Source organism: Schistocerca americana, chromosome 3 (genome assembly GCF_021461395.2).
Source record: "Schistocerca americana isolate TAMUIC-IGC-003095 chromosome 3, iqSchAmer2.1, whole genome shotgun sequence".
Lineage (NCBI taxonomy): Eukaryota > Metazoa > Arthropoda > Insecta > Orthoptera > Acrididae > Schistocerca > Schistocerca americana.
Window position 1 is genome coordinate 883,330,299 of NC_060121.1, and position 17,539 is coordinate 883,347,837.

The 17,539-nt window shown below is 44.5% G+C and overlaps 1 long non-coding RNA gene across 1 annotated transcript in view; it reads right to left on the minus strand.

The window, feature by feature from the left end:
• Positions 1-17,539, minus strand: part of LOC124607399 — a 615,541-nt gene that overhangs the window by 97,919 nt on the left and 500,083 nt on the right. The window contains exon 3 of the long non-coding RNA XR_006978824.1: positions 14,022-14,088. This is a non-coding gene — a long non-coding RNA (uncharacterized LOC124607399). The remainder of the gene's footprint in view (positions 1-14,021; positions 14,089-17,539) is intronic.

Below are 17,539 nucleotides of genomic sequence, written 5' to 3' on the forward strand. Positions count from 1 at the left end.
CCCCGAGACAAGGAAGTCAATGTCAGTGTAAGCACTGGAAAATCTAACGCTACTTCAAATGTTCCCATCTTCACTAACGTCGAAGAGCTTTCAGTGACATTTATTCGTGTGTTTCAGTTGAGGTCCTACTCTATCTAATACTGCTGACGTCAATGAAGGGAACATGAACTGGGGCACTAGGATCGGTCGGCTTGAGGTACACTTCAAATAATTTGTAGACTCATCGCCAGCCTCATTTTTACCCGTAATGTGTGACTCCAGCCCATAACAGTAATTTTCTGGACAGCTTGTATTACATAAATGCAACGTACTCTAACTAGAGAAGTCTTAGTATTATTTGTACTTTCTGTTAATCGAATACTTCTTAATTTAATTATTTATTGCTGTATAAATGATCTTACGATCTAATGATAGAGCAAGTAGTGTCACCATCGTGATCCCACAGTACTGCAGTAACTTCATATCGACTTCCGGGAACATAGTAATCGCCGTTAATTAATTTTAATTAGTATGGCTGCCACTCTAGGGAGAACGGTTTACAAGAAGGTAGTCACTGCAAACCAGTTCCACTTCTGCAAGGTTCAAGAGATCGACCTCTGTGCAGCATTCTCATTTCGTGGCTCAACTATAGCCTATTTTTTCAACAGCGCACTTGTAGGCGACTTCCATCATGTATTACGTGAATACTGCTCTGTCTGCACCAGTGAGACTGCACAGATTCAAATCGCACCTCACGGACGTACTAAAGGTAACTAATACACACACCAAAAAAGTTTTACATCATCTCGGTTCCCAGAGTCCCGGAACCTGTAAATAAAATTGGAATAGAGATCAACATAAACATCATTTCTACCCTTTCTACTGCTCATGAAAATCACACATTGCATTTTGTACCACCATACAGCGAGACCTTCAGAGGTGGTTGTCCAGATTGGTGTACACACCGGCACCAGTAGCACGTTTTCTTACATCGATACATGCCTGTATTCTTCGTGGCATACTACCCACAAGTTCATCAAGGTACTGTTGGTCCAGATTGTCCCACTCCTCAATGGCGATTCGACGCAGATCCCTCAGAGTGGTTGGCGGGTCACGTCATCCATTAACAGCCCTTTCCAATCTATCCCAGCCATGTTCGATAGGGTTCATGTCTGGAGAACATGCTGGCCACTCTAGCCGAACGATGTCGTTATCCTCAAGAAAGTCATTCACAAGATGTGCACTATGGGGGCGCCAATTGTCGTCCATGAAGACGAATGCCTCGCCAATATGCTACCGATATGGTTGCACTATCGGTCGGAGGATGGCATTCACGTATCGTACAGCCGTTACGGCGCCTTCCATACCACCAGCTGCGCACGTCGGAGCCACATAGTACCACCCCAAAACAGCAGGGAAGCTCCACCTTGCTGCACTCGCTGGACAGTGTGTCTAAGGCTTTCAGCCTGACCGGGTTGCCTCCAAACACGTCTGCAACGATTGTGTGGCTGAAGGCACATGCGACACTCATCGGTGAAGAGAACGTGATGCCAATCCTGTTGCGCAGAGTTTGAGCCGTAACACGACGTCCTGTGGCAGCACGGAAATCATTATTCAACATCGTGGCGTTGCTGTCAGGGTTCCTCTGAGCCATAATCCGTAGGTAGCGGTCATCCACTGCAGTAGTAGTCCTTGGGCGGCCCGAGTGAGGCATGTCATCGACAGTTCCCGTCTCTCTGTAACCCCCTCATGTCCGAACAACTTCGCTTTTGTCCACTCCGAGACGCCTGGACCCTTGTTGAGAGCCCTTCCTGGCACAAAGTAACAACGCGGATGCTATCGAACCGCGGTATTGACCGTCTAGGCATGGTTGAACTGCAGACAACACGAGCCATTTACCTCCTTCCTGGTGGAATGACTGGAACTGATCGGCTGTCGCACCCCCTCCGTCTAATAGGCGCTGATCATGCATGGTTGTTTACATCTTTGGGCGGGTTTAGTGACATCTCTGAACAGTCAAAGGGACTGTGTCTGTGATACAATGTCCACAGTCAACATCTATCTTCAGGAGTTCTTGGAACCGGGGTGACGCAAAACTGTTTTTGATGTGTGTAGTAGCAACCTACCATTCCACATTGTAGAAGTCACCAACTGCCGTGAATGTGTTTTCAGTGGTGAGTCCAGACGCTTCTATGAGCAGGCGACAGTCGCCACAGGATCAGGTAATCAGCTACAGTGTGTCCTCTCTTACCGCCGCTTGTTTGCTCTGCCTCAAGATCTCTGGGTTTTCGGAAATCCCAAAATGCGAGTTTTCATTGTAACCTGATAAACAAATGTCACACCAGTCTTACGCTGAGTGTATGTTAGTATCGCAGGAGGTCTGAGTTAGCACTTTCGCCTGAATTTTCCAGCTAAATGACCTCACTAGTTCCCACTAAAATGCATTTGTGGGATCTGATAACAATACTTTCAGCTTACAATGAGAAACTGAGGTCTGCTAAGCAAACAATGCAGAGGATCATGATCAGAATTATTAACAGCAAAGGAAACGGGGACAGACGCACGTGGAAGCTGTAATTATGACCATTCTGAAAATCAAAACTGAAGTGCGGGAGACATATCGCCTAGCGAATGTATCGCCGATGTAGTCGAAGCGGCGTTTCCTCTATTCCAAGGGAGGCCCAAGACGACAAACATAAATTAAAGTGGGCACAAGGGGTTAGAAATCATACAGGACGGGTATTGTTTAAGAGTGTAAGTCAAGGAAGGGCCTAGAGGATCCCTTTACCAATCAGTGAGCGTCACACAGCTGACGACGACCTGGACATAAGAAAATATGTCACGCGAAATGATGATAATACACATTACTTCTTTAATAATTTACATTCGTGGTTAAATCCTTATCGAATGCTTACTGTTTTATTGCTCAGAAAACATTTTACTAATCAAGAGTAATTACCCCAGGATTCACTTTACCCATCAGACAAAAGTTAGTTTGGGAAAGCCTGTCACTGTATGAGTAAGTTGTAAGATTATTTCTCATATAGTAAGTTAATTTCTGCAACTTGTCTATTTACAACTATTTTCTTTTGATACAAAGAACGGTTTCGAGAGTTTACTCTCATTTCCAGGTTCTTGTTTCTACATATTTTTTTATACATTCGTATGATAGTTTAGTTGCGTTTATACTCTAGCAAGGCGTTGTATTTTACGTTTTCCTACACCTTTTTCCTGCGACATAGTAACACAGAACTAGACGATCACACACAAAATATACTACTGGCCATTAAAATTTCTACACCACGAAGATGACGTGCTACAGACGCGAAATTTAACCGACAGGATGAAGATGCTGTGATATGCAAATTATTAGCTTTTCAGAGCATTCACACAAGGTTGGCAACGGTGGCGACACCTACAACATGCTGACATGAGGAAAGTGTCCAACCGATTTCTCATACACAAACAGCAGTTGACCGGCGTTGCCTGGTGAAACGTTGTTGTGATGCCGCGTGTAAGGAGGAGAAATGCGTACCATAACGTTTCCTACTTTGATAAAAGTCGGAATGTAGCCTATCGCGATTGCGGTTTACCGTATCGCGACATTGCTGCTCGCGTTGGTCGACATCCAATGACTGTCAGCAGAATATGGAATCGGTGGGTTCAGGAGGGTAATACGGAGCGCCGTGCTGGATCCCAACGGCCTCGTATCACTAAATAGCAGTCGAGATGACCGGCATCTAATCCGCATGGCTGTAACGGATCATGCAGCCACGTCTCGATCCCTGAGTCAACAGATGGGGACGTTTGCAAGACAAAAACCATCTGCAGGAACAGTTCGACGACGTTTGCAGCAGCATGGACTATCAGCTCGGAGACCATGGCTGCGGTTCCCTTGACGCTGCATCACAGACAGGAGCGCCTGCGATGGTGTACTCGACGACGAACTTGGGTGCACGAATGGCAAAACGTCATTTTTCGGATGAATCCAGGTTCTGTTTACAGCATCATGGTGGTCGCATCCGTGTTTGGCGACATCGCGGTGAACGCACATTGGAAGCGCGTATTCGACATCGCCATACTGGCATATCACCAGGCGTGATGGTATGGGGTGGCATTTGTTACACGTCTCGGTCACCTCTTGTTCGCGTTGACGACACTTTGAACAGTGGACGTTACATTTCAGATGTGTTACGACCCGTGGCACTACCCTTCATTCGATCCCTGCGAAACCCTACATTTCAGCAGGATAATGCACGACCGCATGTTGCAGGTCCTGTACGGGCGCTTTCTGGATGCAGAAAATGTTCGACTGCTGCCCTGGCCTGCACACTCTCCAGATCTCTCACCAATTGAAAACGTGTGGTCAATGGTGGTCGAGCAACTGGCTGATCAGAATACGCCAGTCACTACTCTTGATGAAATGTGGTATCGTGTTGAAGCTACATAGGCAGCTATACCTGTGCACGCCATCCAAGCTCGCTCTGACACAATGCCCAGGCGTATCAAGGCCGTTATTACGGCCAGAGGTGGTTGTTCTGGGTACTGATTTCTCAGGATCTATGCACCCAAATTGCGTGAAAATGCAATCACATGTCAGTTCTAGTATAATATATTTGTCCAATGAATACCCGTTATCATCTGTATTTTTCCTTGGTGTAGCAATTTTAATGACCAGTAGTGTATGAAAGAACAACTATCTCATAATAAGAAGAAATTCTCGAAACGTGTCGCGATTCTCATAATAAAAGAACAATCGTAAGACGACTGACATAGGAAATTCATTTCCTCTATCATAAATATCCTTAAAAAATGTCACAGACTTTTGACGAGATTGTAATACACACACAATAATCAGCTACTGTGCGCTTTTTTGTGTGCCGCTAATACAACTGATAAAAAAGAAGCAAGTAACGGGGAGGTGCCAAGAATAATGGTGTGATTGGAGGTTTAAGGACTAAACACGGACTGATACTTGTTCGCAGCAGCTGATAATACGGATCGGCTACGAGACTTCCTGGCTCAGCGTTAGCAGCCCTCTTTCTTTCTTTCTTTCTCTCTTTTTTTTGACAAGCACTTCGGTGTCTGGAAGATGTGTCGGCCACCCCAAAGGCAGGACAGGGTGCCTGCCGGCGTCTGTGACGGAAGGCAGGCGATCAGCACCCCAGACCGGCGTATCCACCCCAAGCGGCATTCACACGTTCGCAGCGGCCGCCGCCTTCACGGGCAACTGTCCCGGTATCCTGCATGGCGCGCACTTTATTTTAGCCGTCATAGTGCCAAATATATATTTCATGTCTTTTTACTACCAAATTAAGAAAATTATGAAAGAGCCCATCACTTGATGTGCCGTTACAGCACCTAACTTTTACTTTCACGGACACTTTATACAACAGTTCAGTTAACTTATTGAATCGTGATGATCAAACCAAACATTATCGCATATTTTCGCCTATTTACGAGAATTACATTACAATAGCATATACTGAAGGTCAGATGCCAGTCTTCGCACCAAACAGTGATCACGTACAAATGCACACACATACACACTTACTTACTGCATACGCTGATGTTTCAAAACGTTATGGCGACCTATGGGGTTGAATGCCGCCTGGTGATGTTATGGGCAGGTGACGCGGTAAGGGAAGTACGTAGTCCGTTCAAAAATTCGCGGACTTGGTCCACAAATATTTCTACGCTTGCCTTTACGTACTGTGCATCGCTTCCTTCGAAATACTCTCATCCACAATAGCTACACCGCTCCGAACGCCGTTTCCACTTCCGAAATTTCTCGGAAAATTATTTTGAACAATTAGTTCACTACCCCTCTCGAAGCGTAAATGGTTGCGATATCATACTTGACCTCTTAGCAACAAATAATCCTGGACAAATAGTGAGTGTTAGGACGAACAGCCGGCCGGAGTGGCCGAGCGGTTCTAGGCGCTACAGTCTGGAACCGCGCGACCGCTACGAATCCTGCCTCGGGCATGGATGTGTGTGATGTCCTTAGGTTAGTTAGGTTTAAGTAGGTCTAAGTTCTAGGGGACTGATGACCACAGCAGTTGAGTCCCATAGTGCTCAGAGCCATTTGAGCCATTTAGGACGAACACAGAGATTAGCGACCACAAGGCAGTTGCTGCAAGGCTGAATACCATAACACCCATAACCATCAAAAAGAAACGCAAAGTATATCTATTAAAAAAAGCTGATAAGAATGCTCTTAACGCCTTTTTAAGACGTCTTCACTCCTTACGATCTGATCATGCAAGTGTAGAAAAGTTGTGGAATGATTTCAAAGAGATAGTATCGACAGCAATTGAGAGATATATACCACGTAAATTAATAAGTGATGGTACTGATCCCCCATGGTACACAAAACGGGTCAGATGGCTGTTGCAGAAGCATGCGAAAAAAGCATGCCAAATTTAAAAGAACGCAAAATCTCCAAGACTGGCAAAGTTTTGCAGAAGTTCGAAATATAGCACGCACTTCAATGCGAGACGTTTTCAGTAATCTCCACAACGAAATTCTGTCTCGAAATCTGGCAGAAAACCCAAAGAGATTCTGGTAATACATAGAGCACACCAGTGGCAAGACGCAATCAGTACCTTCACTGCGCGATAACAAAGGTGAAGTCACTCATGACAGTGCCACTAAAGCAGAGTTATTAAACACGGTTTTTCGAAACTCCTTCGCCAAAGAAGACAAAGTAAATATTCCTGAATTCCAATCAAGAGGAACTGCCAAGATAAGAAACATAGAAGTAGATACCATCGGTGTAACAAACGGGCTTGAATCACGTAACAAAGCCAAGGTCTCCAGTCCAGACTGTACACTAGTCAGGTTCATTTCAGAGTATGCTGATACGATAGCTCCACATTGAGCAATTATATACAAGCGCTCGCTCACAGAAAGATCCGTTCCTAAAGACTGGAAAATTGCTCAAGTCACACCAATACGCAAAAAGGGAAGTACGAATAATTCGCTGAATTACAGGCCCATATCACTAACGTCGATCTGCAGTAAGGTTTTGGAACATATACTGTATTCGAATATTATGAAGTACCTCGAAGAAAACGATTTATTGACTCATAGCACTGATTCAGAAAATATCGTTCTTGCAAAACGCAACTAGCTCTTTATACTTCTGAAGTAATGAGTGCTATCGACAGGAGATGTCAAATTGATTCGATATTTTTAGTTTCCAGAAGGCTTTCTGTCCGTTCCTCACAAGCGTCTTTTAACCAAACTGCGTGCCTCTGGAATATCGCCTCACTTGTGCGACTGGATTCGTGATTACCTGTCAGAAAGGTCACAGTTCGCAGTAATAGACGGAAAATCATCGTGTAAAACAGAAGTAATATTCGGCGTTCCCCAAGGCAGTTTTATATGCCCTCTATTGTTCCTGATCTATATAAACGACATAGGAGACAATCTGAGTGGCCCTCTTACATTACTTGCAGATGATGCTGTCATTTACCGTCTTGTAAAGTCATCAGATAACCAAAACGAATCGTAAAATGATTTAGATCTCTGTATGGTGCGAAAAGTGGCAACTGACCCTGAACACAGAAAAGTGCGATTTTATTCACATGAGTACTAAAAGAAATCAGCTAAATTTCGATTACGCGATATGTCACACAAATCTGAAGGCTGTAAATTCAACTAAAAACTTAGGGATTACAATTACAAATTATCTGAACTGGAAAGATCACATAGGTAATGTTGTGGGTAGAGCAAACCAAAGACTGCGATTCATTACCAGAACACTTAGAAGGTGCAACAGGTCTCTTTAATAGACTGCTTACAGCACGCATTTCCGCCCTATTCTGGAGTATTGCTGTGCGATGTGGTATCCGCATCAGATGGAACTGATGGATGACATCGAAAAAGTACAAAGAAGGGCAGCTCGTTTTGTATTATCGCGAAATAGGGGAGATAGTGTCACAGACATGATACGTGAATTGGAGTGGGAATCATTAAAACAAAGGCGTTGTTCGTTGCGACGGGATCTTCTCATGAGATTTCAATCACCAGTTTTCTCCTCCGATTGCGGAAACATTCTGTTGGCACCCACCTATATAGGGAGAACTGATCATCACGATAAAATAAGAGAAATCAGGGCTCACACTGAAAAATTTAAGAGCTCGTTTTTCCCGCGTGCCGTTCGAGAGTGGTACGGTAGAGAGGCAGCTTGAAGGTGGTTCATTGAAGCCTCTGCCAGGCACTTTATTGTGAATAGCAGAGTAGTCACGTCGATGTAAGGTGAACCAATATTGGTACGCATTTTTCTGGATCGCGCGAAGTGCCGTCTGCGAATTTTATCTCGTATATTGTTGCAAATCTTTCTCGTTTCAAGGGGTTTTCAAATTTGGAAATGAAAAAAGTCCGCAGGTGCCAGGTCTGGAGAGTACGGAAGATGAGGCAGCACAGTGATTTCTTTTTTTGTGGAATAGTCTCGCATCAACAGGAATGACTATGCGGGTGTGTTATCGTGAAACAAGAGCCATGAATTGTTTCGCCACATTTCAGGCCGTTTCATTCTTACATTTTCTCGCAGGCGTCCCAACACCTATTGATAGTACCATCGATTAATAGTTTGTCCCTGTGGCACGAATTCATGATTAACTAATCCTCCAAAGTCAAAGAAAATTATCAGCATGGCTTTGACGTTTGACCTGAGCCGACGAGCCTTTTGGTATTGGAGAACCTTCCCTGGCCCATTGTGAAGATTGAACATTGGTCAACATCATAACCGTAGACCCATGTCTTATCACCAGTTATGATTCTCCTAAGGTACATCTCGTTCTCATTTGCGCGATCCAAATACTTTTCACGGATTGCGCGGAGAACGTCTTTCTAGTCTTGACTCATGAGCCGTAAGACGAACTTGGCGGCAACGCGATGCGTTCCAGGATGCAGTGTCAGGATTTCATGACATGATCCAACTAACATGTTACATTTTTCTGCAATCTCTCTGTCTGTCTTCAATTGGCACGCACAGTTTCGTTCACGTTCCTGAAAAGAATCGTTGGTAGACGTCGAAGGGCATCCTGAATGAGGATCACCTTTAACTTCCGTCCGGGCACGTTTAAACCGTGAGAACCATTCGTAACACCGAGTACGGCTTAAGCACTCATTGCCGCAGGCTTCCTGCGTCATTTGGTGTCTCTCTCTGCCGGCCGGTGTGGCCGTGCGGTTCTAGGCGCGTCAGTCTGGAACCACGTGACCACTACGCTCGCAGGTTCGAGTCCTGCCTCGGGAATGGATGTGTATGACGTTCTTAGGTTAGTTAGGTTTAAGTAGTTCTAAGTTCCGGGGGACTGATGACCACAGATGTTAAGTCCCATAGTGCTCAGAGCCATTAGAACCATTTATTTTTGTCTCTCTCTGTACAGGTTTTCCTCCTGTAACTCTGTCTTCTCGAAATTCGCAAACCGTGCGACACAACGTTCTACGCCATACAGTACTGAAAAATAACTAACAAACGTACAACAATGAACTTGAGGCAGTTACACATTAAACACAGGTGTGTGCAGGGATGTCAACCGTATTTCACTCCAACACACCGTTGGCGCGAAATTACGATGGTAATCCCAAAAGTAAGGTCTCCTATTTTTTTATAAGTACAGAACGCTGTTGACGTAGCAGTTGGTCACACTGTTATGAAGAATGCTTCCCGCGCTGTGTGCAAACAGGCGCTCCCGATGGATGTTATCGCCAAGAGCGAATTGCGCGCAGTTATTCGGTTTCTGAACGCAAAGGGCACTGCGCCGATTGAAATCCATGGCCAATTGACGGAAGTGTATGGTGAGTCGTGCATGGATGTCAAAAATGTTCGTAAGTGGTGTGGAGTGCCTGCAGCTGGTCGGACCGAAATTCACTACGGACGAAGGAGCAGGAGACCGTCAATTTCTGAGAAGACAGTGTTGAAGGTTGAGCAAAGCATGCGTGAAGATCGGCGGATCACCCTGGATGATCTCCGCACGTTGGGTCCATACGTTTCCCGAAGCACCGCTCACAGAATTTTAACGGAAACATTGAACTACCGGAAGGTGTGCGCAGGATAGGTGTCACGCATGCTGATTGAGGACCACATGCGGCAACGAGTTGATGCTTCCCGCGCATTTCCTCACCGCCTTGCAGACGAAAGGGGCAACTTTCTGGACTCAATTGTCACGGATGACGAAACCCGGGCATACCACTTTACACCTGAGACCAAGCAACAATCTCGCCAGTGGCGCATACTTCTTCGCCAAAGCCGTGGAAATTCAAACAAACACAGTCTGCCGGTAAAGTCACGACTACCGTTTTTTGGGATCGGAAAGGGGTATTGTTGGTCGACTTCATGCCCACTGGGCCCATAATTAACGACGACAAGTACTGTGAGACTCTGAAACAACTCAAACGGGGAATTCAGAACCGGAGGAAAGAAATGTTGAGCAAGGGCGTACGCATTCTTCGTGACAACGCTCGCCCACACATCGCTTGGCAAACCGTTGCTGTCCTGCAGCAGTTTCAGTGGAACATAATCATCCACCCACCCTATAGTCCAGACTTGGCGCCCAGTGACTATCACCTGTTGCGTAGGTTAAAAGAACATTTGGCCGGAAAGCGATACAGTTCCGACGACGAGGTGAAAGAAGAGGTTCATAACTTCCTGAACACCATGGCGGCGAGCTGGTATGACATGGGCATACAAAAACTGCCACAGCGTCTACAAAATTGCATCGACAGAAATGGTGATTATGTCGAAAAATAGCTAAATGTCCAAGCTGCAAACTGATGTAAACCAGTGTAGAAATAAACAGATCTATGTACTTATAAAAAAATAGGAAACCTTACTTTTGGGATTACACTCGTACGAATGTTGCGGAATTAACGGAACAGACCTCGTATGTAAGCGGAGCAGGGAAGGATGGAGAATCGATCTAGCGACGACACTGGCTATAAATCTGGATATGCAACCACATAAATGACTTTCACGAAGTACAGATTTTTATAGCCTAGTGACTTGGAAAATGCATCTCGGAGGCGGCAAATATGGGCGGCTGTTCGCGTGGTACTACAGTGGGCACTTACGTAAAGTGGTTGGAGGACGGTGAAACCACGAGTAGGTGAAAAGGTTCTGGACGCCCACGTGGAGGTAGGACGCCCTCCCGCTCCGTAGAGCAGATTAGGCGGCAATCTGGTGCAGACACGAGAGTTTCGGAGCACACCGTTCGGCCGTTATTCAGCACGGGGCTCCGCAGCACATGACGGCTACGTGTTTACATTTTGATCCAACGATACCGCTGCAGTGGGCACTTGTCATCGAGATCGGACCGTGGATCCTGGTCGATTGAATCACGTTACCTACTGCGCCTGGCCGATGCTCGTGTCCTGATATGCAATCACCCATACGAAAGGAACCACCGAGACAGCTATGAACTACGTGATCATTATTAAGAGCCACCTCCGTTCCTCCGCGTTTAATATCTTCTCCGATGGCGATAGCTTCTTCCGGTTGGGTAACTGTCCGTGTCTCAAGGCCAGACTCGTGCTAAAATGGTTCGAGGAGCAAGGCAGTGAACGTACGTTGACGTACTGGCCATCATCGTGAATTGAGTCCGACGAAAGACATCTGGGACACTACTGGGCGCCACACACCACCGGCCGGTAATTTACGAGTATTGCGTGATCTGTGTGTCTGCTTCTGGTGCCACAGATGTACCTCAGACTTTGCGAATCCATTGTACGCGCAACTGCTGCTGTATTATTTTCTATGGGTGGATGAACTCAATATTACGCAGGTAGTCATATATTTTGGTGTATGATGATTATATAACTTACGGGAAGATTTAAATGTGAGCCTAAATCAATATATGAGGGCCGATCAAAAAGTTTTCCGTTCGAAGGCCGTTCAGTCCATAATCGGTACGCCAACAAGGCAAAATCGCCGCGAGCGAGGGGGGCAATCATCCCACAGACGCATCAAGTTGAAATCACCCGCTAGGTAAAACACTGTGTCCTGCTGCTTCAAGAAGTCAGTAACTGCCTGCTGCACATCCTCGTCCGATAGAAATCGTCGTCGACCCTTCAATACCCCCTTTTCAAGGGACCGAAGGCGTGAACCCTTCCGTAGTGATGGAGATACCAAATTCCTTCAAATTCATACGCAATGGTCCACGGGAATCAAAGAGCAGGTAGACGTCCTTGAGTCAACGGGACGATGGATGACACCACTGCCCGATACACAATCTTCATTCTCCGACGATGTCCCCTGCTGTTTGTCCTCCGACAGCCACGAAAAAAATTAACAGCACGCCGCTCTCGTTTGGACGCATTTGGCAACACCGTGGCCACAGTTCACCTTTCCACACTCACGGCACGTAGGTCGAATGCCACATTAATCCCTTGCCTAAATGCCGATGCCTATATGACCGCATCAGAGTCGCGCTACGTTGAATATACGCTCCAGCAACACCCTCCAACGGAACCTTTCTGATCGCTCCTTATAATATGCTTCTGTCCATTGCAGACAGATAACGGGTACTGATCGAAAATTGTTTTAATAATGGAGACCAAACATTCTCAACGATAGTAAAAAACTGTTCAAATGCGTGTGAAATCTTATGGGACTTAACTGCTAAGGTCATCAGTCCCTAAGCTTACACACAACTGAAATTATCCTAAGGACAAACACACACACCCATGCCCGAGGGAGGACCCGAACCTCCGCCGGGACCAGCCGCACAGTCCATGACTGCAGCGCCTTAAACCGCTCGGCTAATCCCGCGCGGCCAACGATAGTAACTTATGCTACTCATCACCACTGTCTTGCAACGAGGTGTCACGAACAACGTAGTAGCGAGTATAATAATGAAAACTATTTGCTTAACGGTGACAAAAGAAAAAGAAATACAGAATTAGAATACAACAATGGTCGCTGCGCACGATTTTTAGTAAGAATATGGTGACTAACACGTAAGCAATTGGAGGTATCTGAACAGACGTGGACCATGATTTATCCAAAATTGGATTAATATTTCTTTGGACTGACAAAGCTCTTTACTTTCTATTAACGTGCCGCTATATTAAAACAACTATCTTCTTAAAAAACCACTGCACTCTACGAGGCGTCTTTTTTGTATAAGATCCGTTTTTATATCACAAATAGTAACTTCTGAAACAATACTGTTATTACATGAAACCTTTATCTACTTTTCAACATAGTATCTACCAACATAAACCACTTGTAACTAACAGCTAACTTCAATATTCAATACGGATAAAGTCCGTTGCCTGATTTGCCATAGACTGCTGAACTGCTGCTTTGACGTCATCGGCGTTGTCCTGTCGCTGACCCCCTAAACGTTTTTTCAAGGGCAGCACCATCATGAAGTCGTTTCTTGGCCTTCTGTGTCAACTTTCTTCATTAACTCTTCAGCGAGGACAGATTGGTATCTTACTTCGCGCTTCACCGAATACATTAGGACGACCATAAAGAAACGCTCTATCCGATTTCCCGTACCAGTCCATTGCTCATAATGCTTTCTCCGTTAGTTTCACTAATCGCACGATAAATCTCGACGCCTTGCAAGCCTTATACGTCTTCAGTACGCCGGAAATTATTTAGTGCTTGCAGGACACAATGGATGGGATTTATAGTCAACCGAGACATCTGTAATAAGCGCAAAGAAACGTAAAAACGGACGAGCGCTCCCGTTATGGTGTATGTTGATAGCCAGTAAACATAGGTAATCAGCTCGCATGCACTGACCACCGGCCGCAGTGGCCGTATTTCAAAACGATATTTACTTATTAATAAAACCAAGCCTCATTATTTTAACGACATTCGAGATAACTCCTTCCGTTCTATGGTGATTGTTTATCGTTTCGCGAACTGAGGAAGGGAATGTGTCGAATTAGCGGGCAACTCTGCCGGTCATTCCGGTCTTCACCTTCACACCCAGCACATCACCGTTCATAGCACACTGGTACAAACAAAATTCCCTTCTCGGCTACGGCAGGACACGGCGCAGGCACCCTCGGCCACTCACCTCAGGTGTCGCCGGCGGCCGGGGAACATATCGGCATGCTGGCTCCGGCCTCCCGCGTCGGCGTCATCTGAAACACAGGTGAACTCTGCTGTACTGCCGCACGCGAAAAAAAAGAAAGAAAAAGTAAATCACCTCATGCAGACGTAAGTCAGCAGGGAGAAAGCAGGTACAACTATGGCTGCCAAGTGCCCAGCTTTCTGCGGTAGTGTCCGGCCTTTGTTAGACCTTTTAGCGATGAAGTAGAGAACGAGCAAGTAAGGCAATTGAATCTCAATGTAGACAAGTGTAATGTGCTTCGAATACATAGAAAGAAAGATCCCTTATCATTTAGCTACAATATAGCAGGTCAGCAACTGGAAGCAGTTCATTCCATAAATTATCTGGGAGTACGCATTACGAGTGATTTAAAATGGAACGATCATATAAAGTTGATCGTCGGTAAAGCAGATGCCTGACTGAGATTCACTGGAAGAATCCTAAGGAAATGCAATCCGAAAACAAAGGAAGTAGATTACAGTGCACTTGTCCGCCCACGTCTTGATTACTGCTCACCAGTGTGGGATCCGTACCAGATAGGGTTGATAGAAGAGATAGAGAAGATCCAACGGAGAGCAGCGCGCTTCGTTGCAGGATCATTTAGTAGTCGCGAAAGCGCTACGGAGATGACAGATAAACTCCAGTGGAAGACTCTGCAAGAGAGACCCTCGGTAGCTCGGTATGGGCTTTTGTTGAAGTTTCGAGAACATACCTTCACCGAGGAGTCAAGCAGTATATTACTCGCTCCTACGTATATCTCGCGAAGAGACCATGAGGATAAAATCAGAGAGATTAGAGCCCACACAGGGGCATACCGACAATCCTTCTTTCCACGAACAATACGAGACTGGAATAGAAGGGAGAACCGATAGAGGTACTCAAGGTACCCTCCGCCACACACCGTCAGGTGGCTTGCGGAGTATGGATGTAGACGTAGAAGGCCCTTTGAAAGCTAATGACATGAGTGCGAGAAATAACTATTAGGAGAAATGTAAAGACATACCGTAAGGCTACATATATATACAAACCAATGTTGTTCTTATTTCATGTCCAACGTTTTTTCTTCGTAAGCTGAAGGAGCCTAACATTGACGCAACGACACGCTACGTACAGGGCAAGCGAGGCCAGAAGAAGCAAATGCGCCGATCTGCCTGTAACACCATAGCTCTAATGCTCTACTGATTTATTTTGCCTTTTGTTTTATTTAATGTTACATCGTTGAGCTTCTGTAAATGTGTTTGATTGAATCGATAACACAAAATTGTATACTCCTCTCTTTGTAAAAACTTTGATTTCTTTTAGAGTTTAGAAAGTGTAATCTCTTACAGAGATGCAATATGAGCAAATTATATGTTTTGTCTTTGTCATATAATCACTTTGGTTAGCTTTAAAATTAAATAATTTTATTTAAATAATGTTGTGTAGAACTACCAATATGTGCAAATGTTCTGTTTCATTTAATATGTTTGGTTGCTATTATGTAATTGCTGATCCTCGCTTAAGGTTATTAGTTATTTTGTATGTAAAAGGTCTTGTGGTTCCCCTCGGGAACGGAACTGTGTAGCGCGTGCAAATTGTGGTTGGCCTAGGTAGAAAAGGGAGAGGGTTTTCCTGACGCTTTCCAATGCCTCGGATGGATGGATGAAGAGCTGGAACTATTCTGGAATTGGTATCTATCATCGCCACCAAGAAATGACAGAGTCCAGCAATTCTACCTGCAAATCCACCTACCAACATGCAATCGCCACTACATTGCGCAATCACTGCAATGGAACACTATAGTAATGTACAGTGAAGGATCAGCTCATTGGATGTTTTAGTGTGCGCAAATATAAGGTAACTTATACTCTAACTCTTACACCTACCTTGATTTTTTTATCCCTAGTCACACAATCACTAAGGGTCCTTCCCATACTAAAGTGATTACAGAGTGTCCTTCATTGAAAGCATATTAAAATTAATACGGCAATAAAGTGTGCTAAATTTAATACTGTTTGTTGTAAGGATCTTACAAATATCTCAATTTTGTGTTTCACTGCAGTAAAAGTTCAGAGCTGCAACTGTTGAGAGTTACATGTTCATGCTTGTTTCACTGATGTAATGAAAGTGTGTTTAGTTTGTTCTACTACAGTGGTCAAGATTAAGGGCCCCCCTCCATTGAAAGTAGTTCAAATGCACAAATTTACTTAATTATAGAAAGTTTCAATTACTCTTGCTATTTAAGTCAAATTCTGTACAATATTGGGTTCCTCTTGTGTATTAAAAGTGCAGCTTAATGTTGTAACAGGATCTATAGTTTGTCTATTGTGCTCATGCTACGTAACGATTAATACAAAGACAACTATCTATGAAAACAGTATCTTCTTTATTCAAAAGACAGTGAGAAGTAATGTGCTAGTGAATTCCATTTAATTTTTAATTCTAAATAAAAAGGTATGTGCAGTGAACTACATTTACAATTTTTTGTCAGATAGGAAAATGTTTGAAAAGTAATACTGAACCTATGCCTATTTTATGACTCTACAGTGAATATTGGTAGTAATATTAATGAGGCCATTCAGTTGACCACGCCTTGAAGGCAAAAGTATATGTCATTTTCTGTTACCATTATGCAAACAGCCATGTTCTCATATAACTGTTAGGACTTTCTTTAATGTGAACATATGCAGGTGCCAAAGTTCATTGCACTTTCGTGAGACGAAGTACAGCCTGTGTTTGCTCATTGAAGTTATTTATTTTCATTTTCAGGAACAGGAATGTTACTCATTCTTATGCCTAATTAGGCTGGCGACCGTTTTTAGTATCATCTGGACAGTGAGGATAAGCAAATTATTGTTTGTTACTGTCTAAATTTTTACCTAATTCTGACTTTCACTTCCGATAAGCCATCTCCGTTAGGTATATCACGGTCAACATAAAATTCCTCTCAGAGGGTAACACTGCGCTGCTTCTTTATTCTATAATTGCTTGAATAAAAGTAATTTCATTATACGAACTGCTTCCAGCTTTGAGGTTATGGTATAACAGTAGCGGACGGAAGTATTATACGTGGCTTTTCCGTGACAGGACTACTTGTTCTGTTGGGGCATAGTACGCAATAAACCAAATCTGGTATTTGCAACTGCATTTATGTAACTTATGCAATCAGTGTTATATGCCGATGGTATCGTGCCCCCTCGTGTTGGGACACGCATGTGTGAACGAGAGTTCACTGCACTGCGCCTTCCCTAGGATAGTGTGGCACATACTTCCACATGCGACACCGTTTGTTTTATCAGCGAGCGGCAGACCCCATTTTTGTAAGATATCACTGTTCCGCGTTCTTGCTAAACCAGAAAATTAAGCTCAAGGCACATAGTTCAACGTTGTTTACTGATCTTAAATACTTTATACTGATTTATAGCACCATTAGCTTTTCCCAGGCCATAATGATAAGGGTGTTCTCTTTCGTAAATGCCTGCGGACGAATGACCGCAGCAGAT